Source organism: Lampetra fluviatilis, chromosome 2 (genome assembly GCF_964198595.1).
Source record: "Lampetra fluviatilis chromosome 2, kcLamFluv1.1, whole genome shotgun sequence".
In the NCBI taxonomy this organism is placed as follows: domain Eukaryota; kingdom Metazoa; phylum Chordata; class Hyperoartia; order Petromyzontiformes; family Petromyzontidae; genus Lampetra; species Lampetra fluviatilis.
In genome coordinates this window covers 25,735,521-25,763,289 of record NC_136276.1, presented here as the reverse complement: position 1 = coordinate 25,763,289, position 27,769 = coordinate 25,735,521, and the positions used below count along the sequence as shown (strand labels likewise).

Here is a 27,769-nt window from a genome sequence, read left to right as displayed (position 1 = left end):
TTTCGCACATTTAATTCTCACAAAATCATCACGGGAAAGAGAGAAAGTCGTCGTCGCCTCGTTGGGTCTTTTGAGGCGCACCGCGTTCAGAGAAACGGGCAAAACGGCGGCAGCGTTTTTGGGCTAATTCCAGCCCCATCCTGCGCTCAGCTGTCAGCTCATGAATAGGCCCCCGCGTCTTACCCCAAGCGCAGGGCCCAAAGAACCCAGGGGGAGCTCCGCATGCGCTAATCTCGTCTGAGCGCCCCACGTCTAGACAGGGTTTCCTCTGGTCCTGTTTACTTTAAAGTCTATCAGGGAGCTGATGCGAATGCCCAGGAATGCTGGGAGCTATGCCAAGCCCGCCCCCCCCGTGGCTCTCTCCCTGGGAAAGATGGCGGGCGGGGGGCCGGAGGGTGGGTGGGGGGGGCTGGGGGGTGGGGGGCTGGGGGGGTGGGGGGGGCGGGGGGTGGGTGGGGGGGGCTGGGGAGTGGGTGGGGGGGCCAGAAGGTGGGTGGGGGGGCTGGGGGAGGTTTGGGGGGGCTGGGGGAGGTTTGGGGGGGCGGGGGGTGGGTGGGGGGGCTGGGGGGGGGGGCCGGAGGGTGGGCTGGGGGTGGGGGGCCTGGGGGGCCGGAGGGTGGGGGGGGGGCTGGGGGGGCAGGGGTGGGAGGGGGGGTGCCGCCACTGATCACAGAAAAAAATCCTCCACGTCCAACGCCAACAGACACTGGGCCAGAGAAGGGGGCAAGAGGGGGGCTTTGGAGAGCCTCGGCATTGGAAAGGCGCGGTGTTCTAGCTCCCGAAGAAAAATAAAAAACGCGGCTCTTGGAAAAATTGCGCGAAGTGTGGATACGCAGAGAGGCGGGCATAGGGCTGACTGCAAGCGCTAAGCTCGGAATAATCGCCTCCTTTATTTAACGAGTCCCCGCGCTTACATGTTAAAAATCACCGCAGCACGGTCGATTTTTTTCCCTTAAGCATTGTTCCTTTTCCAACATCTAATTTTTTGGAAAATGTTGAAGAAAAACGACGAATAATTCTCTTTACTTTATATACACGAATATAAATGGCCATGGAAGTGACTTAACCCGTGAGGAAAAATGTGTACAGAATGTTTTTTTAAAGGCCCAATGTTGAACTTTTTAAAGTTTGCCATCAATTTTAAGTTTGCCAAGCACACTGAGTTATCGCTGTGATAAACTTTTTTTTTACCAGGTAAGGCCCCACTGAGCTGTATAGCTCTTTTTCAGAAGCGACTTGGCAATGAAAAATGATAGCTCAACGAAGTGGCTTATCATCACTTGGAAATGCATTGCAGTCAAATAACTCGAAACACATGTTGCTGAATGTGGAGGAGAAAACCTGAGGACCCGGAGAAAATCCACGCGACCACGGGGAGAAAGAGAACATGCAAACTCAAAATAAACAACAGGCGTCAGCTATCGAACCCACGACCTCCTGTATACCAAGCGAGGTAGTTAACATCTCACCACCGTGGCGCCCTATGCATTTGCATCGCCAAGTGAAGAGGAATGACACAGAAGATTGTTCTGGTGAATCTTTACTGACAGCGGTGAAATGTTGCCGGTCCCAACCGATGACAACCATCTCGAGTGGCCATTGGATTGAAGCCCAAGGCTCACTGCCTCAATGCTCTCGACACATCGGTTATCTTTACGACCTGCACAACCGCTTGCTTACTCTGCTGCTGCCCCTTCCGTTTAATGTGGAAAGAAAGCAAAGACAAAGATCCCCATATAGCCCGGTCAAACCTTTGGGGCAAGTGCTGTTAGCGAGCACTTATCAAGGCCAGCACGGCAAACGAGGGGGTGGGTGGCCAACGCCACGCCCGGTGTTTACTCACCTAACAAGGAACTAATTTGAGGCTGAGTCGACCTAGGGAAGGCCCATGACCGGTTCAGATAATCGTAACTGGTGTTGTCCGTGAGCCGGAATTTAACTTGGGTAGCTGGGTTCGAAGCACAGCGCGCGAGCCGCTCCACCACCGCTCACACACACACACACACGTGCTATATCCCGCACCTCTGATTATCACGGTTGGCTACGTACGGTGCGAAAGAAGTTCAACATACATGCAGTACACACGCATGGTGTTTGTATCAGCGTCGAATGTTAACCACAGCGCCGGTTCAGCTAAAACGGTATTTTATATTTTGCATCGTATTACAAATTTTTTTTATGATTCCACAGAGTGCATCGGTTAGTTATGACTCAAACATTTAAGGTCGTTGTGAGATGAATAAAAAAAAAGTCCGTGTTCTATATTTGCCGAGGCGATTTTGTGAAACACGAGTGTATGATTCAATAAAAAGTTTTTGTTTTGGGTTAGATTGCGTAAATATAAATGTGTCGTTAAACCCGCTACCACCCGACCCATCGAATTCGTAGAATTAGTCACGTGTGTGGGAGAGTAAACCCTCAACATTTACAATTCAACTGTATGATTCCACAGAGCGCATGGGTTGATTTTAACTCAACCAGTGAAGACAGTTGTGTGATTAACAAACTAAAAGTCTGCATTGTGCCTTCGTCCTGACGAGTCTACGAAGCACGGAGTGAACGGTGCTCGCCGAGAATTGACGCCGGCGCGTTTGAAGTCGCTTTGGATGAGGACAACTTTGGACTCGATCAGTTCAGCCATCGTTGAGTCCCCCCCTTAAACGGAACTCGTGTGCCAGGCCTGCCGCCCCCTTCCCCCGTCCAGAGAGTGTGTGCGGTGAACCTTTCGAAGGAGGACATGCAGTGCCGCAATGACATAATTCCACCGCTTTGCTCAGAAATTGCCCTTCGTCGAGCGGCAGTTGTGCTACACCATTCCCCCCTCTCCTCGATGGGCACACAAGACCGTGGCACGGAGGTGAGTCTCATTCAGGATGTCGACTGGATGTGATCAGATGGATTGGGCGAATGCAACTCAGGTGCATTTGCAATTCACGCCTGCGCCGTTTTTTTTTAACACTTGTCAACACTCTTCGATTCTTGCGGCTGAGGGCAGCAATGTGTTCAGCAGCCACATGGTCACGGCGAGATGCGCTGCTCGCCACGACGAGATGGTTTCAGGAGAGAGTTATTGCAAGTGTTTGTTTGCTATTCCTCTTCCGTTGAAGGAGCGCAGGTTTCAGTGGTTTAGGGGTTTTTTATCGTAGGCACACGGTAGAATATCGTTTCCAACGTTGTAACAAATATCACACGGTTCATAAACCACCCGTACGCTCCTACGATGCGCGCTGGGAATGTGAGTGAATACAATTCGAGGGTTAACATTGCACAAAATTCACGCGCAGACTGCAAATGTGATTGTGAAAACAATGTGTGTGAAAGCTGATCAACTGATGCATGTACAGTCAGCATTACAATATTTCAGAAGTGAGGAAATTAGTGTAACGTGAACGTTTTTGTTGTTGTTATGATAAATATATCAGGAAACAATTACAATCCACTTCATCGCATGTGTACAAGCAAGTATTGCTTGATTCTCAGGGCAAGTGTGAAGCATCGCATTTTATCGGAAGAGCAAACTATAGGGTGACCGATGCCTTGACTCATCCTGATCAAAGAATAAGCTGAGATTTGTAGCGGGCTTAGGAGCTTCAAAGGTTTAGTCACTGCTATTCAAATTAAATCCCTCACAATAAAAACACACCGTAATATAAACAATTATGAAGGGGCCGTAATTATTAGATACTGCACTTTTTAAAACCATTATATATTTGGGGGCTGGGAGGTGGATTAAGTGACCTGCACGTTTGAGTTACAGGCTCTGGAAGTTTACAAAGCGTGTACTCGGGAGATGGTTGTTCAACAGGGATACGGCTCCAGTTTTACCCGGCAGACTGTGGGCAATCATCAGAAGCGGTCAACAGACTGCATCAGATATTTAATTAACTAAAAAATAAGTCAGCATTTGCGTGAAATTTGGAACGACTCAAATAAGCGAATGTCGTTCATACAAACATCCTGCTGGGCTACCAGCCGTGTCACAGTCCATGAAGGAGTCTCATCATCATCATTAACATCATTAACATCATCATCAGCCATGATGAGGGCTTTCCCCAAGCCGTCCCCCTATCTCACGATCGTCGCTACGTGATAATCTATCGAGCGACTTGATTTGCATCGCTCCCATTTCCTCTCGAAGCCGCCATCCCCCCAATAGCTTAGCGTCTCGCCCAACCCCACGTTTGTGGACGTTCAGGCGGGTGTCGTCTGTCACGTTGTTGAATGCCCTCGAATCCGTCTGTGGGGGAGCGGAAGCGGTTAGCGCGCTGCGCTACGAACCCGCCGACCCGAGTTCGATTCCGGCTCTACGGCTAACACCGGTGACGATTTATCTGAATCGTTCATGGGCATCCCCTAGGTCGACTCGGCCTCAAATGAGTACGTGGTGTGGTGTGTAAACATCGCCACTGTCGAGGCAAAGGTGGCCGGGTGTGGTGTTGGCCACCCGCCCCCTCGTGTGCCGTGCCGGCCTTCATAGGTGCTACTCGCTAACAGCACTTGTCCCAACAGTCTGACCAAGCTATACGGGGGATCATTATATTTGTTCTCCAATCCACGTTTTCCTCGTTCTGTCTCTCAGTGTCATTCCAACCAAGCGTCTCGCTGTGCTTCTTTGTGCGGTGCTCAGCATTTGTTCCAGTTTTTTGTGTCAATGTCCGTCTCTGATCCCAGTCGCGCACACTGATTCAAGTAGCAACATAAATCAGCAGACACGACACCTCCTTCACGTATCTGTCCCTCCAAATCTCAAGGAGCATAAATCATCACGAAGACTCCGGTCATCCTCCCAGCAGTGGCTTTTGGCAGGCCATCGAGCAAAGGCGGTGACTGCATCGCATGGCGCTTTCAGACGCGCTTCTGCGGCCGTCTGGAACGCTCTTCCTTCCGATATTAGTCAAGCCACTGGAATCGTGCACTTTTAAAACTCGTTTCTTTATAACTGATTTTTGTGTTAAGTTTGTTGTCCTTTCCCCGCACCTCTGATTAGCACGGTTGGCTACGTGCGATATGAGTTCAACATACATGCAAAATAAATACAACAGTGATACACTGATTTTTACCCATTCCATCAGCCACACGGCCTTCTGACAGTACGTAATTTGGTTTTACGCAAGCCAACTCGCAGCCGGTTTCCACATTCAGTGTCTCATCAGCAAAGTCGGGCTTTGTCGAACCGGTGCTGGTGATGATTTTGATTGGGGTAAGGGAGGAGTCTCCGTTGAGCTCTTTCTCAGCTGTGGTTGCGCAACCCTCGGCAGCGCTCGGGAATCGATGTTGGTTGATCATCACGGCTTCCAACGTGCGCGAGACTCAATCTGCAGGCACGATGCCGCAGTCGACTCAACTATCCCGGGGGATGGGTGGCAGCCACTGAGCCGCAGACCATCGCTGAATGAGGAGCAGCAACGAATCATTGACAGCCGCGTGAATCAAGATCCGCAGTCATTTCGAGGACGGTTCATCCACGACCGGACAATCTGCCCACGAATAATATGGAAGTCGACTGTGCAGGGCGGTCCAGATGTCTTGTGACCCGCTTTTTATTTATCTATAACGTAATATATATTTAAAAGTACGGTATATTTGATTTTAAGCTTTCGTGACTGCAGGAATCTATACTATTTGGTTCTTTCTGTAAAGTCACGTTTAGCACTTCCACTGCTGGATTATTGTTTTCCGCCTGAGGACGACTGCTTCTGTTGCGATCGAAACGTCGTGATATATAATTTTTTGTTTATTTTATTTTTCTACCTACGTGACTTTACCGAAAGAACCAAAGAGTACGGTATATTTAACAAAAATAAATTAGCATGCAAAGGAAAGACACGTTCGGGGTTCAATGAAACTACTATTTGAAACTATTTTTTTTATTTTATCAGGTAAGGCTCACTTGAGCTATGTAGTTCTTTTTCAAAAGCGATCTGGCTACAAATCATAGCTCAGTGAAGTGGCTTATCGCGTGTTAAATGTATCGCGTCCAAATACTCTAAACTCACGTTTCTAAACGTGGAGGGAAAACCGGACCGGAGAAAAATCTACACGACCACAGGGAGAGAGACACGCAAACTCCAAATATACAGCAGCAGGCGTCAGGGACGGGGTCGAACCCACGACCTCCTTGCGTACCAGGCGAGGGAGTTAGGGGCCGTCCATAAATGACGTCACGCACCTGGGGGGGGGGGGTCAGACATTTGTGACGATGTGTGACGATGGGGGGGCGGGGTTGAGAAATGTGACGTCACATCAAAATGCGCAACTTTAAATAAATATAGACAACACGCTCTACTAATTAAATAGACTTTTTAATAAATGTTTTCTCCTACAACATCAGAGTGCAGCACCACATTAAATACGCACTACAATGACAATATTTTAAAGCGATTTGAAGCATATTCTTGGTTCTTTCGGTAAAGTGACGTAGAAGGGAAATAATAAAATAATATAAATATGATTGCTTGTGTTGCAGTCGAAACGTCGTGAGAATTGTTATTATTTTATATTTATATTATTTTATTATTTCCCTTCTACGTTACTTTACCGAAAGAACCAAGAATATGAATTCCTGCGGTCACGAAAGCTTTAAATCGATATTTGAAGCATGTTTTTATTTTTTGGGGGGAAGGGGGGCAGAGCTTTGTGACGTCATATTTGAGGGGGGATCTGACTTTTTGTGACGCCGCGTGACGAAGGGAGGGGGGGGGGGTCAAAAATCGTCCAAAATCGCGTGACGTCATTTATGGACGGCCCCTTAACATCTCGCCACGCGTTGCGTCCAATTAATTGGGGGTCACGAGACATGTGGACCAACTTGCACGGTGTGTGGCGATTGCGTGGGTGTCTGTTACCTCCTCGAATCTCGCAAGTTTTTCTTTCTCTCTCTCTCCCGGGCACCGAGCTCTCGTGCGCGACGTGAGAAGATCTCGACGAAGACATTCCAACAAACATCTCAATGCAAACCCCTCTCCTCCATGTCAGCGCTTGAGAGCGAGCGAGGGATACAAACCAAAATAGACGCAACGACGCTGCTAGTTAACACCTTTGCCCCTTACGTTTAATGTGGAGACCAAAGAAAAAAATCCCCCGTATAGCCTTAACAGACTGTAGGGGCAAGTGCTGTTAGCGAGCATCTATAAAGGCCGGCACGGCACACCAGGGGGTAGGTAGCCAACACCACGCCCGGTCGCTTTTGTCTCCCTAGCGGCGATGTTTACACATCGCACCAGGTACTCATTTGAGGCTGAGTCGACCTAGGGTTCGATACAAAAAATCGAACCCGGGGTCGCCAGGTTCGTAGCGCAGCAACCTTACACACACAGACACGCGCGCGTGCTATTGCCCCGGCACCTCCGATTGGCACGGCGCTTTGGCTACGTACGGTGCAAAAGAAGTTCAACATACATATACATACGAAAGAAACCACAGGCGCATCGCTGCGGTAATAATGAGCGTTGTGGGTGAATGATAACGTTGTAGGTGACCTGCCGTGTTGTTTTCACTGGTGACCCCACGGACATGCCCACGATAGCGGCTAGTTTCGCGCAGCTGCTAGGAAACCAGACAGACATTTAGGCAGAGGAAGAGAGAACCGATTGTCCGCGTGTATTTAAGTGTGCGTGTGTGTATGCAAATGTTTGTGTGGGGAGCGGTGAGTGTAGCGGTTAGCGCTACGCTGCGCTGCGACCCGATTTCGATTATCGCTCAAGGACCAACACCAGTGACGATTGTCTGAACCGATCCTGGGCCTCCCCTAGGTCGACTGAGCCTCAAACGAGTACCTGGTGCGGTGTGTAAACATCGCCACTAGGCAGACAAAGGCGGCCGGGCGTGGTGTTGGCCACCCACCTCCTCGTGCGCCGTGTCGGTCTTCATAGGTGCTCGCTAACAGCACTTGCCCCAACAGGCGGGGGTTCTTTGTAAAAGTTTGTGAATGAACACACGCACGCACACACACACGGATGGATACGTGTGTGAGTGTGAGCGTGACGTGCGTTGCATGTGTTTTGCCGGATGTCATTGGCGTTTGCGCGTTGGGAAATGCGTTCAGGCTGGCGCTGCAAAGTGACACAGAACACGTCCATGGAATAAGGAGGCCCAAATTATGACAATCTAAAGTACGCTGTGCCATGGCCAAATAACGTTTCCCTGGGCGTGTGCGCTTGGCCATGTCAGGGAGTTGTAGAAGAGGAATCGAGAGAAGTGATAGCGACCATAATAGAGGTTTTATTTTGGGTTAGATCGCGTAAATATATAAATGTGTCGTTAAACCCGCCACCACCCGACACATAAACAGAACATGCCAATTCGTAACTAGTACAGCACACCGGTGTGTTGGAGAGCCAAGCCACAACATTTACAATCGGAGTACGACGTTTCGCCAGTAATTACAACTAGCTGCATCAGGCGAGTCCAATTCACACACTCGATCCCACGCTCAAACACACAGCACCTCGATCCCACGCTTCTTCCCATTGGCTAGATTCGGCTCATTGCTGCGTGCATAAATCGGCTCAATATTTTTTCGGGCTCATTCCACGGCGCCGCGGCGTTTCCAGTAACGTGCGCAGACCGTCATTTTCTTGACCAGATATATAAAAAAACCAGACTCGATTTGCCCCTTTTGTGTGAGTGTCGCTATTTCCACTCGACACGAGAAGCGGACAACTGCGTGTGTGGTTTGGCCAATGTGGGGGTCTGCAGGCACGCACGTCTGTCTGTGTCTGCACACACACACACGCACGCGTCTTCATGCCTGCTTGTGTGAGAACATTTTTTTAAATGTTCCCCATCCCGTGCCTACCCTCCCCGCCTCCGCCCTGCGCTGCTGTCCAGATGTTCGCGAGCCCTAGGACCTTGTTAGTTTAAACTTTCCATTTCATCTGATAACAAAGGGGGCTCTGTCCCAACCAGGTCACATGGCCTCATTATCCCTACGTGGGGCGCACACTAAACGGCCCAGTTGGCTGCAGTGTGGGACTTGGCATTTTTCCGCTACATTGCCATCGAGCCACGGGCGAGCGAGCGAGCTGGGCGGAGGGGTGGGTTGGGGGGGGGGAGAAAGAGTCCCGTGGCTGAAAAGTTTCATAAAAATACAGTTCTCCATTCTTGCTCAACGTGGGTAATGTCGAGAAAAGATTCGCTATTCGCGAAACGAACGCGGGCGAGTAGGGCGTGTTCGGTGTGTAATTGGCAAAGCTTGTACAACGGTAATCCGTCGCTGCGAGCGAAAATTGCTCAACTGCAGTGAAGAAACAACAACAACAATGACAACAGAGTAAAGGCAACAACTAGTTTAGAGAGATATTATTCATGCATTGCCCATTCATGCGTGGTTTTGGTGGCATGCTTATTGATACGCAAAAACAAGACAGCGGCTGCCAAACTATTTCATTCACGGAAAAGATGAATATCATGTTTGTACATTTGTGAACAACCCCAACAGTTATAATATTTTACAGCCTTTCGTAAATCCACTGCTGGATGAAGGTCTCCTAACACCATGTGCATGCACGCATACTTGATCTTCTTACAGCCATTTGACTCAAAGGCGGCACGTGGTTAATTTGCACAAGTGTAATTACGTAAAAAATGTAATTATTATTCCGTCGTATGATTTAAGCTATTGCTATGCATGTGTCTACATTATTACGTTGGGGTTTTTAGTTCAAGTTGAAGCAGCGGCCGAATTTAATTCTCCACTCGCGAAACTCTCCTCTGCGATTGTTCCCCATTGCCCAAAACCTGCGCTGGAGACGGTTCCAGATAGCCCTTGGGTGCCTTCAGCTTCAATCAAACGTCCAAGTCCGTCTACAGGTGGCAATCGTGCATACGATGGAATTCAAGTGGACAAATAGTAATGTTATCTTAGGGTCCATGATAGAGGTTTTTGTTGGGTTAGATCGTGTAAATAGGAACGTGTCGTTAAACCTGCCCATAACCCGACAAGCCAATTAGTGAGGTTTGTCACGAAAAAAACGTGCCAATTCGTTAATAGTACAGCACATCGGTGTGTTGGAGAGTAAATCCACAATGTTTACAATTCGAGTACGACGTTTCGCCAATAATGACAACTAGCATCATCAGACGACAGCCAACAGTTACTAACACGAATGGAATGAGAATGGCATACACCTACTTATTTTTGCAGCATCGTCGTAAATATGCATAAGCAATGTAATTTCCATTATTTCCATAATAATTCATCATAACGTTTCTGGGGTTGGATCGCGTAAGTATAAATCAGTAAGGGATTTGTCACGTAAACAAAACGCCAAATAGTTACAACTTCAGCCCAGTGGTGTGTTGGAGAGTGAATTCACAACATTTACAATCTGAGTACGACGTTTCGCTGGTAATTACATCCATGTATTACATCGTAATTACATTGCATATTTGTAGCGCATAAAGAATGTTTTTTTTAATAAACCACGAGACCCATTGACATTGAGGACTTTCAACTGATTTTCAATCCTTGTATATGAGTCTGTACGTTTCTGTGTGTGCATGAATGTTTGTGCTCATAGTATTAGACACAATCGTGATATTTAAATTGAGCTTACTAATAAACGGCGCTTTTGTGGGATTTGTAACCTCTGAGTTCAGATCATTTCGCACGTGCAGCCTTCAGTCACTGCGATGATTGAAGGATCACATTTACATAACGTGAAGTCATATAACGTAAATGTTGTTGTGCAACAATACATATATCACATTTTCTTCCACAAAAAACTAACGGAGTAAAACCTTTTCATTTGCATTTTTACTTCGCACGAAATTACCTTATTCACGATTTTTCAATTTGCACACCGGTTCAAGCTTCGCGATTAGGCAACCATGGCATCGTGGGGACCGGACGGGGCTCGTGGCGGAGTGCGGTGGGCCCCGTGTGCGCACCCCAACGCCGTCGTGCAACACTCGACACGCTCGCCCGACAGCGCAGACGTGCACGCGCGTCATCGTCGTGCGCATCATGCCGTCGGTCACGTGTTCAAGTGATCGTGGCGAGGGTTTTGTTGTTGTTGTTGCGGTAATTACAACGTCCAAATTCGCAGTAGAATTTGTTTATCTTTTATTTCATCGTATGATTTGGGTTATTATATGTTTGTATTATTGTGCAAATTTTACCGCGTGTGAAGGTGTTATTTATGCGTACAGTACAGGATTAATGTTGTAAAACAAATAGTTTCCCCTCGTATGTTGAGTCAGACATGGCAACCTAACCCCCCGTTTCCCCAAATATCAACTTCGTCTCTTCATTGTCGAATTATACTTTGTCAGAGATGTTGAAGACCCTAACCCTCGCGAATGTACCGTCGGTCACCACGGTGGAGAGATGTTAACTACCTCGCTTTGTACACAGGAGGTTGTGGGTTCCATCCCGAAACCTTGACGCATGTCTATTTCGAGTTTGCATGTTCTCCCCGTAGTCGCGTGGATTTTTATCCGGGTAATCTGGGGTTTTCCTCCACATTTAGAATCAACTTGCGTTTACAGTATTTGGCTACTATAATGTTGCACTGGATAAGCCACTTCGTTGAGCTATCATTCGTGGCCAGGTTGCTTCTGAAAAAGAGCTGTGTAGCTCAGCGAGCCTTACCTGGTAAAATAACAAAAATAGTTTACATGTATTTTTAATGATACATAGCTAATTACTGTACAGATAAATTATCTGTAGATATGTTAAGTCGTAATAAACGCTGTTTATCATGGAATAGCAATGCACCCATTGCAATTAAACATGTAATTTACTGACATAAAAAATCATACTGTGGTGCGAAATCCTCGCATAATTATTAACAAAAAGTAAAATGAAACATGTTTCCCATTCCGTATAATTAATAATGATCTCATCAAAAGCCTCCATGCAAAGCACAACATAATAACGAGCGGCGGGCATGGAGAACATAAGCAACACATTCAGTAAGCAGACAATATCCCTTCACGTAACTGTCCCTGCACCTATAAAATAATAAAAATTCCACATTCCATCAGCCGCAGAGCCTTCTGGGGGTAAATAATTTCAGAAAAATTGTTTAAACACAAGCAAGCTCTGGACTGGTTTTGACATTTCGTGTCTCATCAGCAGTCGGGCTTGCTTGTCTATATGCACGCTGCCTTTAATGCATTTCTACAACGATAGAAGATTGCGTTCGAGGTTAAACATCGTTTTCCAGCTTCAGGTTGTAACTAAAATATGACCACAGTCGACGGGTAGTGATCAGCAAGTTACCCGTGTGCGTCACGTGGTATTTGCGTCACGTGGTATTTGAATGAGTCAGGGAACAACGTTCGAAGGAACTCAGCCGGCATCGATGATCAGAGTGAGACCGCCCCCCCCAAAAAAAAAACAATGCAGACACAAACGCGTATTATGCATTCACGAACCCAGACATGAATCACACACACACACAACCCTCTTCTCATTGTTTTGTGTAATAAACAAAAGCTGCCCGCTTTCTATGACACACTGTTCAGTTATGTGAGAAATTGCATACATTATGAAAAAAGTAAGAATATGTTTCACCCTTTCTGGCTATAAAACAGGTGGTAAGATGTTCAAATACGAAATAGAAACCTTTTGCAAGGAATCGTGTCTGCATTAAGCACACGTAATTGTGGTGAACATGCAATCAACAACATGCTCTGATAATATATGACATTGTCTTTGAAACTGATTGGTCCACACCAGAGACAGCTTTCTTTCAAGCCTAGTTTCACCAGTGTCACACCAGAGGACGCCAAAAGGCGGTCAGTATAAAGACAATGGCACATAGAGCATTTATAGCTCGGGGTGAGCAGCTACAATATGGGACCTTTTTAAATGTGCATTTTCACCACAAGTCCGTGTGGTCAAGGTTTCTATTTGGTGTTTGAACATCTTAACGCCTGTTTTATTGCCAGAAAGGGTGAAACCCTATTTTATTTTTTCACACTTTGACACTTTGTAAAAAGAGGTCCCATGTTGTATACATTACCTTGCAGTGTATATATACTGTAAATATATAAATGACTGCAGATGCCTCCAAGCTGGAAACTATCTTTTGTGAGATTACATTTAAATGCTGCTAAGAGCCTACATTTTGGACAATTTATCTTATGCGAAAAGACCTCCCATATGGCGCAGTCCCTAGCCGCAGCGAAATACACAACTATGAACTCCCATGAAGCGCATCAATACATACGTTTGGAAATCTCAGACTTCCATTCGGCTAAACGTGAAACTATTTTTCCCGCTGATGTCAACGAGAGTTGGTAAGCCCAGTGGGCTGCGAGTACGTGTGTTATCCACACAGTAAGGGAAGATTCCTGTTGGCTATTGTACCGAGAAAAAAAGTTAACTGACGTAATTCAATTTAACTGACATCCGTTTGTCATTCCACTGCTGAATGAAAGTCTGCCCGCACGGTGTTGGTCTTGGGGGTTACCGTACCTATACTGGTCAGTGCAATTTTATGAAGGGTGAGGGTTCTAAGGGATTGGTGGTGAGATGTTCACTACCTCGTCTGGTAATAACGAGGTCGTGGGTTCAATCCCAACCCTGACGCCTACTGTATACTTGGAGTTTGCGTGTCTCTCTCTCTCCATGTGGTCTCCTGCATTTTCTCTGGGTCCTCCAGTTGTTCCCTCCACATTTAGAATCAACATGCGCTTCGAGTGTTTGGCTGCTTAAAATTTCCACGTGGTAAGTCACTTCGTGGCCAGATCGTTTCTAAATAAAGAGCTATATTGCTGAGTGAACCTTACCTGGTAAAATAAAAGAGTTAATCGTTTTTTTTATATGGTTTATATTTCTAGTTTAATAGTTTAAAATATCAATCACAGTTTAAAATATCACCAACATCACGTGCAGTGAACGAGTCGAGAAGCAATGTAGATGATGCCATGACAGTGACGTCACATTATACTAACGTCACCCACACTGCACACGCAATTAGCCCACGCCCCTGGCCCTGCTTGGCCCCGAGCCAGATTCGGACGTGTTCTCGTGAAGCCGGTGCATCACGGGTTTCTCGACTAAATAGCCAGAGAGGTACGGGTTGCCGAGTGGGAAAGGGGTGGTGATGTTGCCTTGGGGATGCCGTGGCTTATTACAACTAAACTAAACTTTGTTTCACCAGGTAAGACCCACTGAACTATACAGTACAGCTCGTTTTCAGAAGCCACCTGGCGACACATAATAGCTCAACGACGTGACCGATCATCACGTGGAAATGTATAGCAGCCTCAATACTCATAAATGCGCGATGTTGATTGTAAACGTGGAAGGAAAACCGGAGGACCCGGAGAAAAATCCACGCGATCACGAAGAAAGAGACGCGCAAACTACAAATATACAGCAGGCGTCAGGTTTGGGATCGAATCCACAACCTCCTGTACACCAGGCGAGGGAGTTAACATCTCGCCACCGCGGCGCCTCTTCAATGGGGAAGGTTGGGGGCAAGAGGGGGCAGTGGGAAGCCGATGTCACCACCACCAGTCTTCACCGAGAGCCTTGTTGATTCATGGAAGAACACTCGGCGTTACCAGCGGCCAAGTTAAAGCCGATTTGGGCACAGAGGCAAGGCAACAATAAAGTCCACAAATATCTGTGCAGGGGAAGACAAGCAAAGTTTACGCGAGTCTATGGAGAGTCATTCACAATGATTAGAGAGCGGGGGACACACTGCGTGTAGGCATGATCTTCATGTTGTGTCGAAAGGTCTGTCAGATGCACATTTTAAATTCTCCTGTTGTGCTCGACGGTAGTTCTTTTTTGATCGCATTTTTGAGAAATGTCAGCAAAAATTTGAGCAAAATAAGAAGATTTACTGGCACAGTTATACATATGAATACAGCTTTAAATCGTATCTCTTGTCGTTTATCATTTCCATGGCAGCGATCCGTAGATGACAATATCTAACCCAGTGCCTGCGTACGTTCACGAACGATCAAATGGTTGAATTTTTAAATGTCACACTATGTCCTGATTGGCGAGTGAGCATAACTACGTTTGTACGCTGTACTCTAGGGAAGGTTAATGGTTCTTTTCAAGGCCTCATTGTGACATCCAAGGAAACCATAAAGTCCTCGGCTGTGTCCTGTGTGAACTGCCGGGCTCATTGTGCGTATGCTAATTATAGCACCAGGCAGGCAGCAAGAGCGCAGATCAAAGCGAGCGGAGGCTGTTTTCTAAAGGAGTTGTCAGACTGCATCTGATAAGGGCTGGAGGTGGGGGAGAGGGAGGGTGGTGTTGGTGGGGGGGGTAGAAATTAACAAACAGCCGTGATGGCAAACGGCAGGAAGCAGCATTTAATAGGCCCAGAAATCAGTCGGAGGGCTTAATAAACCTGCAAACAGGTGTGCAGGATCATGTCGGGAGGAAGCTCGAAGTCGCACAGGGGGAGGGAGGAGGAGGAAGAGGTTTGGGGGGCTTGGGCATTCTGGCCCAGATCCGCTCACAATGGGGTTGAAGTATTTCCTCAGCAGCGCTAATAAAAATAAAAACAAAAAATAAATTGCAGATATACCGCTGAGAGCGTTGTAAACACAAAGATTGTCAGCGGGCGCAAAGTTTTTTTTTTAACGCCGTTTTAACACCCCCGTAAATTCCCGTTTCGAGGCGCAAATGAAAAATGCATGCGCGTCAAAATGTGGTGCCGCCCTCTTCTCTTCCTGCCAACACACCCAGCACCGACGCCCGCACTGACCAAGCATCCAAGGACTATATCACGTATACTACACACGTTAGATGTGCTCAAGTATGGCCGGATCACCCCCACGGCTGGGATGGCATGGGAAGAGCCCTCATCCAGCAGTGGAGCCAATGCGCGTGTAACGAGCACGCGTGTCGCGTGACTCGAAGTGTGGCTGACGAAATAATGAACCGCGTGCAGCCCACTGCCGTGCCACGTGGCCGGTGGCCAATGCAGACAACGACCAACACGAGATGGTCTGTGAAACGTCGTCATTTTGGACACATCGATGTATACAGTACAACATATCGCTTCTGTTGTGCGTGCAAAAAGAAACATGTATGCTGTAATTATGTAAACCAAAAAGTCAAAACCCTGCACGAGGCAAGGCTTTATGTTTTGACACCCGACAGAGATTTTCTGAAACTACAGCAAAAGCTGGATTAAAGCACACCTCGTATGAGCACTGTTCTTATAGAAGCAGCATATGCTTGCAATGTACTGGTGGAGAGAGACAGAGGGCAACCTCTGATACAAGCACCACTACTTCTGAATTAAGCACACTCCCCAAGGATGGATATAAGCACACATTTAAGCACACTCCTCCTAAGGAGTGTGCTTAAATCCAGATTTTGCTTGACTATATCACATATACTACACACGGTAGATGTGCGATATAGTATACCGTAATCAAGAACAACTGGTGTAAATAAAAACGTGTATGTTTACATGTGTGCTCAATGCAATACGGAGTGTCACATGTTTGAAAGTATTGATCTCTGTTGCCCACTGACTATTAGCTTGGCAAGTTGCATGGAATGCACTGCTATGCATTTCCATAAGCACAGGGTGTACTGAATTATCGCATGCAATACTCTATTAATACAACCATTACGTTCTGTCGCTCCGGGCTGTTAAAATGCAAAAACACGTTTTTTTATTTTGAGAGGGGGGGGGGGGGTCGAAGTCCAGGAGAACTGAGAAGCACACGAGACACAAATACATGACCGGGAGCTCCCAAGGAATACAGTGCCCCCCCCCCCCCATTGTGCAGAAGGAGCACAAACATCGCTGCTATGGGAGCGGTGTGGAGGCATCCCCGGGACCCTTCCATTCAATGACCCAGGCACCGTCTAAATCAGCATCAGAGGCTTTCAGGACTCGTGCGAATGTGCCCCTCCCCCCGCCCCCGTCTGCCCCCCCGTCCACCCCACCGCCCGTCCCACCGCCCACCCCCCTCTCTTTTTGTGTAGGAGAGGGAGTTTTCTTTTGTGCGTATGCTAATGTCCCTAGCGCCTGGAGTTCCCAAGCAAGATCAAAGAGAGAAGGTTTGGCGGTGGTCTCTCGCGAGAGGGCTTTAGACCCGGGCTCAGCGAGCAAACAGAGGCTGTCAATTTTCTGGGGTTGCCCGATTTGGCCATTTTCGACGTGAGTGCCCCAAGGGATCGAGATAACCGTGGCGCTGTGGTGGTTATAGCGACCCGGACTGCAGGCGCACGCACCCTCAATGTCGGCGTGGAGGGGGGTGGCGATGTACAAGTTACGCTCCTGCAGATACTGGGGCGAGCTTCCAGCGCACGAGTTTGCACGGCACGGTCTCTTGTGGGAGTGGAATTTAAATTCGTAGGCTTTCGCGACAGATATTATCCATAATAGAGAGAGGGGGTGGGGGGGTTTGGATTTAATCGCGTACATATAAATGTGTCGTTAAACCCGCTACCACCCGACACAACCAATTAGTAAGGGTTGTCACATGAACGTTGCGGGTTTACTCTCCAACACACCGAACACACCGGTGTACTGAACTAGTAACTAATTGGCATGTTTTGATTACGTGACAAACCTTACTACTAATTAGCTGTGTCGGGTGGTAACGGGTTTAACGATGCGTTTATATTTACACGATCTAACCTTTAAAAAAAACTTATATTACAGATATCATTGAATTAATCAGAGTTTATTTTGGATTAGATCGCGTGAATAAAGGTGTCCCTAAAACCCGCCACCACCCGACACAGCCAACTATTAAAGGTTGTCACGTAAACAGAACGTGGCCAATTCGTCACTAGTACAGCACACCGGTGTGTTGGAGAGCCAAGCTACAACATTTACAATCTGAGTACGACGTTTCGCCAGCAATTACAACTAGCTTCATCAGGCGACAGCCAGATTTGTGGAGACGTCAACCTGTTTCGTTCCTTATATAGAGGCGTAGATGTGATACCACACTTCTGCGCTCTCACGCAAAGTGAGGGGGGGGGGGGATTGTCGAATATTATCTGTTACGCTGAACCAAACACGAACATCATGTTTGCTCTCCAGCAATCTGTGGGATCCTTGCCACGGCGGTGCAATGGTCCCCATCGCGCTGGACTTGCAGCCCAAAGGTCACCGGGTCAACCCCCCGGCTTGGCCGCCCCAACAATTCGGGCAATTTTTTTCGTTGTCGTTTAAATCCCCCCCTCCCCCCGCCACCATCGCCTCTATCCACGCAGCAGGACAAATGTCGACACCGCAATGGATGGGCAGGCCACAGGAGGTTGTCGTGGGGCGGGGGTGAGGAATGGGGGTTACTACCAACTCTTCCGAGACGTCTTACACCAGCGTGTAAAAGTAGGTTCAAAGTTACTCCCCCCCCCCCCCCCCCCCCATTAGAGGCTCGCCTGAGATCCCTCTAGTGGAGGGTCTTCCGCCAGCAGTGACGTGAGCGAGGCGCTGCAGGGCTGCGCCTCTACCGTTGAACTTGCGGCCTTCCAAATTGCGCGACCGCAGGCGCAGCCACCGCGGCGCTGGGGCGGAAGACGGCGAGAAGCCTTCGCGTGGCCCCTCTCTGTCGTTAAGCGAGAAGATCACGACTGGACGCCATCAACGCGGTGGCGACCGAGCATCGATCACAGACCTCTGTCGCTCTCCGCAGCGACAGCATCGCGAGCCACGCCAAGACGCCCCTGCTCAGGGCTCAAAAACAACGCGCCGGATAGCAAGGAGACACCACCGGGGGGGGGGGGATTACACTCCGATGCTTAACTCCTGAACGCGGTTATCTGGGCTCGAGCATACGAAATGTGACGTTGCAAGTCGCTGGCTCTGCATCGGCCAGCTTGCAAGCCCGCAGCGCTACCTCGCCGACGCTGCGGGGGGGGGGGGGGGGTGCACGACCTCTCACTGTAAACGTCCAGGGGCCAGTCCCAGGGACACCCGGGTTGAAAATCCCCCGCCACCCCCAGGGGCTCTCGCTCGAAGGTGGTGCGAGCATAGCAATGAGCACCCGAGGTTTGAATAGCAGTGGATACTTTGTGGAAACAGTGGATCAGGGTGCATTACGCCTCCTCCCTACGCTTATAGTTTTTTTTTATTCCACCAAGGAAAAGCTCACTGAGCTACAGAGCTCTTGTTATCAGAAGTGACCTGGCGATTACAAATGATGAACCCAATGAAGTGGCTTATCATCGTGTGGAAATGTATAACAGATGTATGAACGCGTGGTGCTCTTTATAAATATGGAGGGAAAACCCAGAGGACCCAGAGACCACGGGAAGAGAGAGACACGCAAACTCCAAATATACAGCAGGCGTCAGAGTCAGGATGTAACCCACGACATCCTGTATACCAGGCGAGGTAGTTAACATCTCGCCCCCACACCGTGGTTATTTTGTCTAGTGCACGCGCCCCGGTTGGAAGTTTGTTCTTGCGCTCACAGGATCCAGTGCGGTGTCTGACGAGAAACGTCGTTCCCGTGCAGTCTCCGTGTAGTAGCCCTCAGCTGCTCGCTCTTTTGGATTATTTTGTTGCTGTTGCTTCGCAGAGGCTGTAACGGTACCGTACTTACATTAATGGCGTGTGTTTTACTAGCACCCCCCCCCCCCCCGCCGTTTGTCGTTCGCCGTCGACGCGCAGTATTTGGCGGACGCTCCCGCAATGTTGACCAGGGTGGCCACCGGGCCTCGAACCCGCCGACCTCTGAGCAAGCAGACGCAACACCCGCCATGCCACCACCCCGGTGACAGCTTGCGTCACGTGCGTTGCGTTTTGCCAGTAATTAGAACTAGACACTCCCGGCGGGACATTCAATCCGATTTAATTTTTCAATGCACTCGTTCTGAGCCGTCGATCACATTTTCAGTCGCCATCGCGTGCATGCACGCGCGCGCTCCTTGCACAATAAAGCGTCTCTCGCGCGTACGCAGTTACCGACAGAAGTCCACGTGCAAGCAGCTCACGGACAGTGAGGGAGTGAAGGACTTCACCATTATCACCGTGATGCTAATCACTGCCCCTGGGCGACCAATGAGGCCCATTTCATCAAAGACAAAGATCCTCCGTATCGCCCCAACAGACTGTTGGGGCAAGTGCCAACAGTCTGTTGTTCGCCAGCAGCACCTATAAGGCCGGCACGGCACACGAAGGGGTTGCCAGCACCAGGCCCGACCGCCTTTGTCTCCCTCGTGACGATGTTTTTTACAAACCCCACCAGGTACCCGTTTGAGGCTGAGTAGACCTAGGGGAGGCCCAGGACCGGTTCAAATAATCGTCACTGGTGTTGGCCGTGACATGCACACACAGACACTTCTGTGTGTGTATGTCCTCAGGCCTCTTGATGTCAAAGCGAAGAGCGATTCGGCACTTTGTGGAATGGCTGTGCCAATTGCAAGCGAAATTGGACGGTGGTTTGGAACAACGCGTTTATGGTTTGATTCCTGGCCATGGTGACATCGGTTCTGCGATTAAATTTTAACCAGCCATGCCCCCACCTCCGCCCCCCATCATGTGTGCTGACCAGCGCGGTGGAGAATGGCGTAACAACCTCCATGATGACTGAAAAGCGTGAGGAGACCTTCATCCAGCAGTGAATCGATAAAATTACTTTGAGACATTATCGTTGCAGTTTAATTACCAGAGTTGCAATGACATGTAATGACACACGCGTTCATTTCATGACACTGCTGTGAAGGTTCTAGTTATAGTGCCACGGTGTTTGGGTGATTGTAAAAGTGTCATTGATATTCGCTATACAGCCAATTAGTACGGTTAATCCTTTGGAATGACCGAGACGACAAACGCAGTACTCATGTAGTTCAATAAACTCACAGAAGCCAGGGATTAGGGTATCCAAAGTGCAGGCCATAGATGCTGCATTTGCATTGTTTTACAGCAGTGCTATTGCAATGCATGGGTTATGGACCTGCTGCAGCATCGCATGGAAACGCTAAAGATCATTCCATCAAATTCCTTTCTAAATATGACTCGTGTTCTTTTCTTTCTTTCTTCTTCCTTCCCATTTTCCCCCGCACGTGTTTCTGATATAATTTGATGGTCTGTCCAACTTCCGGTAAGTTTATTTAATCTCTGCCCTTTCGGAATATGCTTGGTAAATCCCGAAGTTCACGCCGAATTCATTATTCGCAGCGATTTCCCGGAATGTCACGTTGCAAAACTGGCGTTGTGCCAACGTGCACTCAGCGTCTCAAGTCACTGTGGGTCTCCTGCTATGGGAGGGCAGGGAGAGAGAGAGGAGGAGGAGGAGGAGGGGGGGAGAGAAAAAATAATGAAGCCCAACGTGAATACAAAGGCAGTTTTTTTTTCAGATGCACCGATTGCTTGATTTCAATCTTGTGCCCTCTTTCACTATTTTAATTCATCTCTCGTGGTTAAAAAAAAAAACTCTCCGTAGGAGGTGACTAATGCTTCTCACGAGTGTTTAGACAACGTGCTTAACGATGTTTAACTCTGAGTAGTCGTATGAGGAGGCTTTCGCGACTAATACTAACCATAATAAACCTGTGTTGGGTTATATCGCGTAAATATAAGTGTGTCGCTAAATCCGCCGCCACCCGACACAGCCAATTAGTGAGGTTCGTTACGTGACAAACCGTTCTAATTTTCTGTGTCGGGTGGCGGCTGGTTTAACGACACATCTTCACGCGATCTAACCCCCCCCCCCCCCCAGTATGGATGCTTAGCGAGGTAAAATATGCCAGCATTAAATCGACGCTCGCTTACACACACACATCCCGTTGAGGCAAAATGCACCGTTGAACATGAGTACGCATTTTAAATAATGCAGCCGCTTCCCTGTTTTTTTTTAATGCGTCGTCTGTGAATGAATGACATTCCCCATTATGAAACCGAGTGGAGGCTTGTAATCTATGTAAATGCAATGTCTATTCATGGCAGGCAGGCGAGGAGGGTGAGTGAGGAGGGGGGGTAATTGAAACATGTGATAAGTCCTACACGTGGTTGATTATCCGGATGGGTGAGCGGAGCCTGGTTACCCTGGGTTAAAGCAAAACAAGGCAACCCCCGTCGCTTTTCCCACCCGGCTCCCGACGGCCCTTAGGATCCGCGCAATCGTCGTCGTGGCGATGCAGCAAACAAGCAAGCAAGCATCGGCGTGCCCTCCTCGTTAATCTCTGCCTCTTGGGAGGAGGTGCGAAGAGGTGCGAAGAGGGAGAGAGGATGAGAATCTTCTTTTATCCTGGAGAAATCCGATGAGCTGTGAAGAGCCCCGTGGGTGCGGGGGAGTTTCATTTATGGCGAGATGTTAACTACCTCGCCTGGTACGCAGGAAGTCGTGGGTTTGATCCCGACCCTGACGCCTGCTGCTGTATATTTGGAGTTTGCGTGTCTCTCTCTGTCATCATCACCACGGTGGCTAGGAGATGTTAACTACCTCGCCTGGTATACAGGAGGTCGTGGGTTCGATCCCGACCCTGACGCCTGCTGTATATTTGGAGTTTGCGCGTCTCTCTCTCCCTCCATGTGGTCGCGTGGAGTTTTTTCCGCGTCCTCCGCTTTTATCCCTCCACATTTAGAATCGACGTCACGCGTTCAGAGTATTTGACTGCCGCTATAAATCTCCCACGCGACAAGCGACTTCGTCGGGCGATCATTTGTGATGGCCAGGCCGCTTCTGAAAAAGAGCTGCGTATAGCTTGGTGGGCTGAACTTGGTAAAACAAAAACTAATTTAGTTTCCGTGTGAAGAGAGGCGAACGTGCCTCCTGGCTCTGAGGCCAGCAGTCACAGACACGCAACCCACCTCTCTCTTCCCCGTGGTTTTGCTCGTGTCACGGGCTCTCCAAGCCACCGTCACGCCCAGTTGTTTCTCTTCATTTACTCCCCCAAACCCACCTCGCAATCACATTTGTTACTTGTTTTTTGTTTGTTTATAAAGATTATTGAGCCAATTGGCCAAGCTTGGCCAAAACTGAGCCCAATTTTTACTCTAGTCTCTATGGTTCTCTATGAGTCTCTATGTATCTCTTTGTATCACGATGAGTTTCTACGTGTCTCTATGGGTTTCTGCGTCTCTGGGTTTCTGCGTCTCTATGTATCCCTGATTTACGATGTATTTCTATTAATCTCTATGTATCTCTATGAATCTCGATGTATCTCTATGTATTAAATTAGTTTTAATCTCTGTGAGTCTCTATGAGTCTCTATGAGTCTCTTTGTATTGATATGAGTCTATGTATCTCTGTGAGCCTCGATGAATCTCTATGTATCTCTATGAGTATCTATGTATGTCGAAATATCTCTATGAACCTCGATGTATCTCTGTGGGTCTCTATGAGTCCCTATTTTATATTACGTTTGTTGAGTCAGCTGGCCAGGATTGAGCAAAACTATTTTCGCACAATTTTCACCAAGGCAACTGGAGATCACAGACGTAAGTGTTTCTGACATAACATTAACACTAACAATAACATATTTAAGAATCCCGGTTCAGAGACAAACAACACATATATATACTATTAAAAAGAAGAATTACAATAAAAAATCATTAAAACATTGCTTTGTGTGTCATGGAATATATTAACCGTGGAATTGTTAGCACACTGGACTTGCAATCCAGATGACACATGTTCAATCTCCCAGCGCGGGAGCTGAAACTTCGCGGCAAGTTTCTTAAATCTCTCCACCTGTCCACCTAGCAGCATTAATGGGCACATCAATTTGAGCTGCAGATGACGTGTGGTGTGGTAAAGTGTGGGTACTCCGACCTCTTTTGTTGTTGCGGGTACTCCTTTGATGTTGAAACTTTCAGACCGGTCCCTACTGGACATCTGGGAACAACATAGGCTTCATAGCTCATCGGATTTCTCCAAGATAAATGCATATTCTCTATTATGATTCTTCCAGGATGCCTGACCAGTGTGCAAGGGTAGGCCAAATACCAGCCTAGACAGCGTCCTATAGACGAGGCCCTTCCGCCAACAGGTCCCGTGAGCAAGACATTTCTGGGCCGCATCTGTACCATTGTAGTACTAATCGCGTGTATTACTACTTCATATATTACTTCCGAAATCTCAAGACACCGACACTTCAATACACTATCGTAAAGTCCTCATTCCTGCATCTCTGCTTTGCATCATCGTAGAACAAATATCAATAAAAACTAAAAGGCAAGTACTTCAAAGTCGATTTCTGCGTCTCTGAAATGATCCGTGTCGGGCAGGGGCAAGCAACCACGGCGTCGCCTGCGTGCGGTGTTCAACCGAAGCTGCAGGTGACCTGGCAAGCGTCGCGTACAATAACACGTGAAAGAGTGTATTCGTGTTTACGATCGTTGCTACACGTGGTCTATCAAAGGTATTCTCGAACGGGCATCGTTAAATGTTCACAGGCATCATCATTCATTGGGTCTCACAAAAAAAGGCTTAGAGGGTTTTACAGAACGCCACGGAGTCGAGGCCAGACCTCCACAGACTTTTAAAAACGATTAAACATGTTTTTACCAGGTAAGGCACCACTGAGCTGTGTCGCCACATGGTAGCTCAGCGAAAGTTGGCTTATCGCGTGGACATTTATAGCAACCAAATACTTTAAATGCACGTTGATTCTAAATGTGGATAGAAAAACCAGAGGACTCGGAGACAAATCCACACGACCGCGAGGTGAGAGAGAGAAAACATGCAAACTCCAAATATACAGCAGGCATCAGGGTCGGGTTCGAACCTACGCCCTACTACGACGCACGCAGCCACTCCCCCAAACCTGTTTGAATAAACAGCCCTGTCCCCATTCACAGAGGTTGCAGAGTGTTGCTGGTTACTATCAGTGGCTACAGCTCTCCGATGCATTTCTCAGTGCACCGCGTGTGTTGTTCGGCATGATGTCCCACCTTCAGAATTGAGTTCGGCTCCAGGAGAGGAAGCTCCCAGCACGTGGAGCAAAATCTTGGCCATCGTGCCACACAACAACCCGACAAACCACACACATCGGGGAGCTGCACAGAAACGACCGCTACCCCTTCTGTTCAAAATTGCTGCCGGTAAATCAGATGGCTAATGTGGTGTTTATTCATCAGTATTGAACCAGGATAGACCCACGATATGGACGTCTCATTTCCAAAGGCGTCCTGGCAAGGCGACGGCATTGACAATGGGAGTGGAATGGTGCTGGAGCATTATGCAGGGTGGTCCAGATGTCTTGTGACCACCAATGAATTGACCCCTAACGTTTTTTACCTTTGCATATTCATTTCGGTGGAGAATAAACCTTTACTTACAAAGAATATGAAGTTTTAGATAATTTAATTGAGGGGGTCACAAGACATCTGGAACACCTTGTACAATGGACCCAACCACTCCAGTTAGACTTCCAGCCATGGCTAACGCCTGCATGGTTAACTAGAGCTTGTAATGAACATGGAGTGGATGCACTTATGAACGAAAAACTAATTTATTTGTATTTTACCAAGTAAGGCTCACTGAGCTGTATATCTCTTTTTCAGAAGCGACCTGGACACAAATGTGGAGCAGCCAAACACTCTCAACGCACGTTGATTTTAAATGTGGAGGGAAAAACCGAAAGACCCTGAGAAAAAAAAAACACTTGATCGCAGGGAGAGAGAAACACTCAAACTCCAAATATACAGCAGGCGTCAGGGTCAGGATCGAAGCCAATACCTCCTGAATACTAGGCGAGGAAGTTAACATCTCGCAACCGCGGTGCCCCATGACTTAATGCCTACATACCAAGGGACAGACACTTGATGTAAGTTTAGTGACTCACTTCTGAGACACTAATAGTAGGAGGCAACACTCGTTTATTCTACACTTTTGGACATTGTTCACACATGGAATAACTATAAACGGGTCCGAACAGCCGGAACGCTGTCTGACCCACGACGCCGGAGACGAAGATGAAGACGCAGCACCTTGGGTTCCATTCCATCGACAGACAGCCCCTATTCAGTCTCGGGACTTCCCTTTTATGCCCTCCGGTGTGGCCTGGCTCCGCCCTCGGCCACGCCCCCTTCTGGACCCTACCAGAAGGTTCTGGGCTATAACTCACGTGCTACCTTTGCCCCACATCCTTTACCTCGGCCTATCACATGCTCCACCAGACGTCCGCGGTGCCATGTCCTAATATGCCCCCTTCTGCCAGCAGCCAGCGCCACGCACCCTCGGTGACCCACTCTGTGGCATTGCTCTGCTGGCAGAACGCCTGCTACACTCTGCTCTGCCGGAAGGTCGGCCGTGACGCCCACATTCCCTCTTATTGTCAGTAACCAGTGCTACGCGCCATAGTGACCCATTCTATGTCACTACATCACCTCCCCTTAACAAACACAACCGTCCCGGCTGACCTCCATACCTCGCGCAGTGTGACGACCCACCATCAACCAACAACAATCCCGACGACAACAACAGCAACAGCAAAAACAACCATTAGCCCCCCCCTCGCGAGTCAACACAACAACAACAACCGTTAGATCCTCTCGCGAGTCAACAATAGCAACAGAAAAAAAACATTCGCGAACGCACCGTAATAAACCCAACCCCCAGACTAGAAACAACACCCAAGGATTGCTGGCATGCCACAGCCCACGAATACAGGAAGGACCCAGTTCAACCGGCAAACACAGCCTGGCTCAAGTCTGTAACCACTGGCCAGACGGTGGTGGAAGAAATAGGAAGACCGGGGCAGTTATTTGAAATATACAGTTCTTGAACGCGTCCTCGTCGCCGGGCCCCCGGGTGGGACAAGAGCGGGTTCCTCAGGGACCCCGGGGACGACTTGCAGATGACCTAATGGACGCGGCCCCTCCTGGAAAGAAGATAGGGGAGAAGAAGAAGTGGGTGTTAGTCATTCCTCCCTCCTTGGATGGCTTTCAGATGGCTCAAAGGGTGGTTCCGTGGTTGTCGAGTGCTGGATGCCTGTGGGCGTAGGAACAGAAATCCGCTGAGGCACAACCTCCACGGTCGCACGCCCGGGCTCGTCGGGCACATCAGACACCCGGCCTTTGGGTAGTGGGGATGAAACAACCTGGTAAGGTGGAAAATAAGGTTTCAGCCGAGACGGGTGCACATACCAACGCTTGACCAACCTGGATCCGAACACATTGCGGCCTCCTGACCTCTATCACCTCAACTGGACCCTGCCACGGTCTATACAATTTAGGGGCTCCTGGGGGCAATGCAGCCATGCCTTCTCCCCAATTTTTCACGGGTTTCCAGACTCCCGAAACCCTGCCAGTTTTTTGTTTGCCGCTTGCCTCTTGGCCGAATTGCCACTGGACGCCTCTCGCACTTTTATCAATCGTTTAATGGCGAGGCGTATAAGTCCCGGCACAGTGACTCTCTTATTATCCGACGCAATATTTAACTGGGCTTCCATGGGGGGGTCATACTCTCTCCCGTACATTAAAAATAACGGGGAGAACCTGGTAGAGGCATGAGGGGCCATCCTATAGGCCGTGAGAATACCCGGAACGTGTAGGTCCCAATCGGACTGCCTCGTTGACTGGTTGGCACAACATGGGCGTAAGTGTCCTGTGCAGGCGCTCTACCATCCCGTCAGTCTGGGGATGGTAGGGTGAAGTCCAAATTTTCTTCATACCCAACTCGCCTTTAGCTCGGAGAAGCGGAGGTCGGCGTGCTGGCAGATGGCGTATGCACGTAGAACTGTCCCTGCTCGGCATGGCATCCCTTGGAAATGTGGCCCCACAGGCCACACTTGAAACCAGTGACGGAAGCTCTCCATGGTGAGGTAATGGTTCTCCCTTGCAGTTCCCGTTCCTGTTGCCGTCTCGCGTCGACTTTCCCCCGCGGACTCCCAGCCAGTGATGCACAAATTTGAGGGGGCTTCCATTTC

At 48.6% G+C, this 27,769-nt stretch overlaps 1 protein-coding gene across 1 annotated transcript in view; it reads right to left on the bottom strand.

Moving 5' to 3' along the window:
* Nucleotides 1–6,880, bottom strand: part of LOC144944630 (collectin-10-like) — a 484,828-nt gene extending 477,948 nt beyond the window's left edge. The window contains exon 1 of the mRNA XM_078872994.1: nt 6,877–6,880. The gene's annotated coding sequence lies outside the window, so the exon portion shown is untranslated. The remainder of the gene's footprint in view (nt 1–6,876) is intronic.
* Between the last annotated feature and the right edge of the window lie 20,889 nt (nt 6,881–27,769).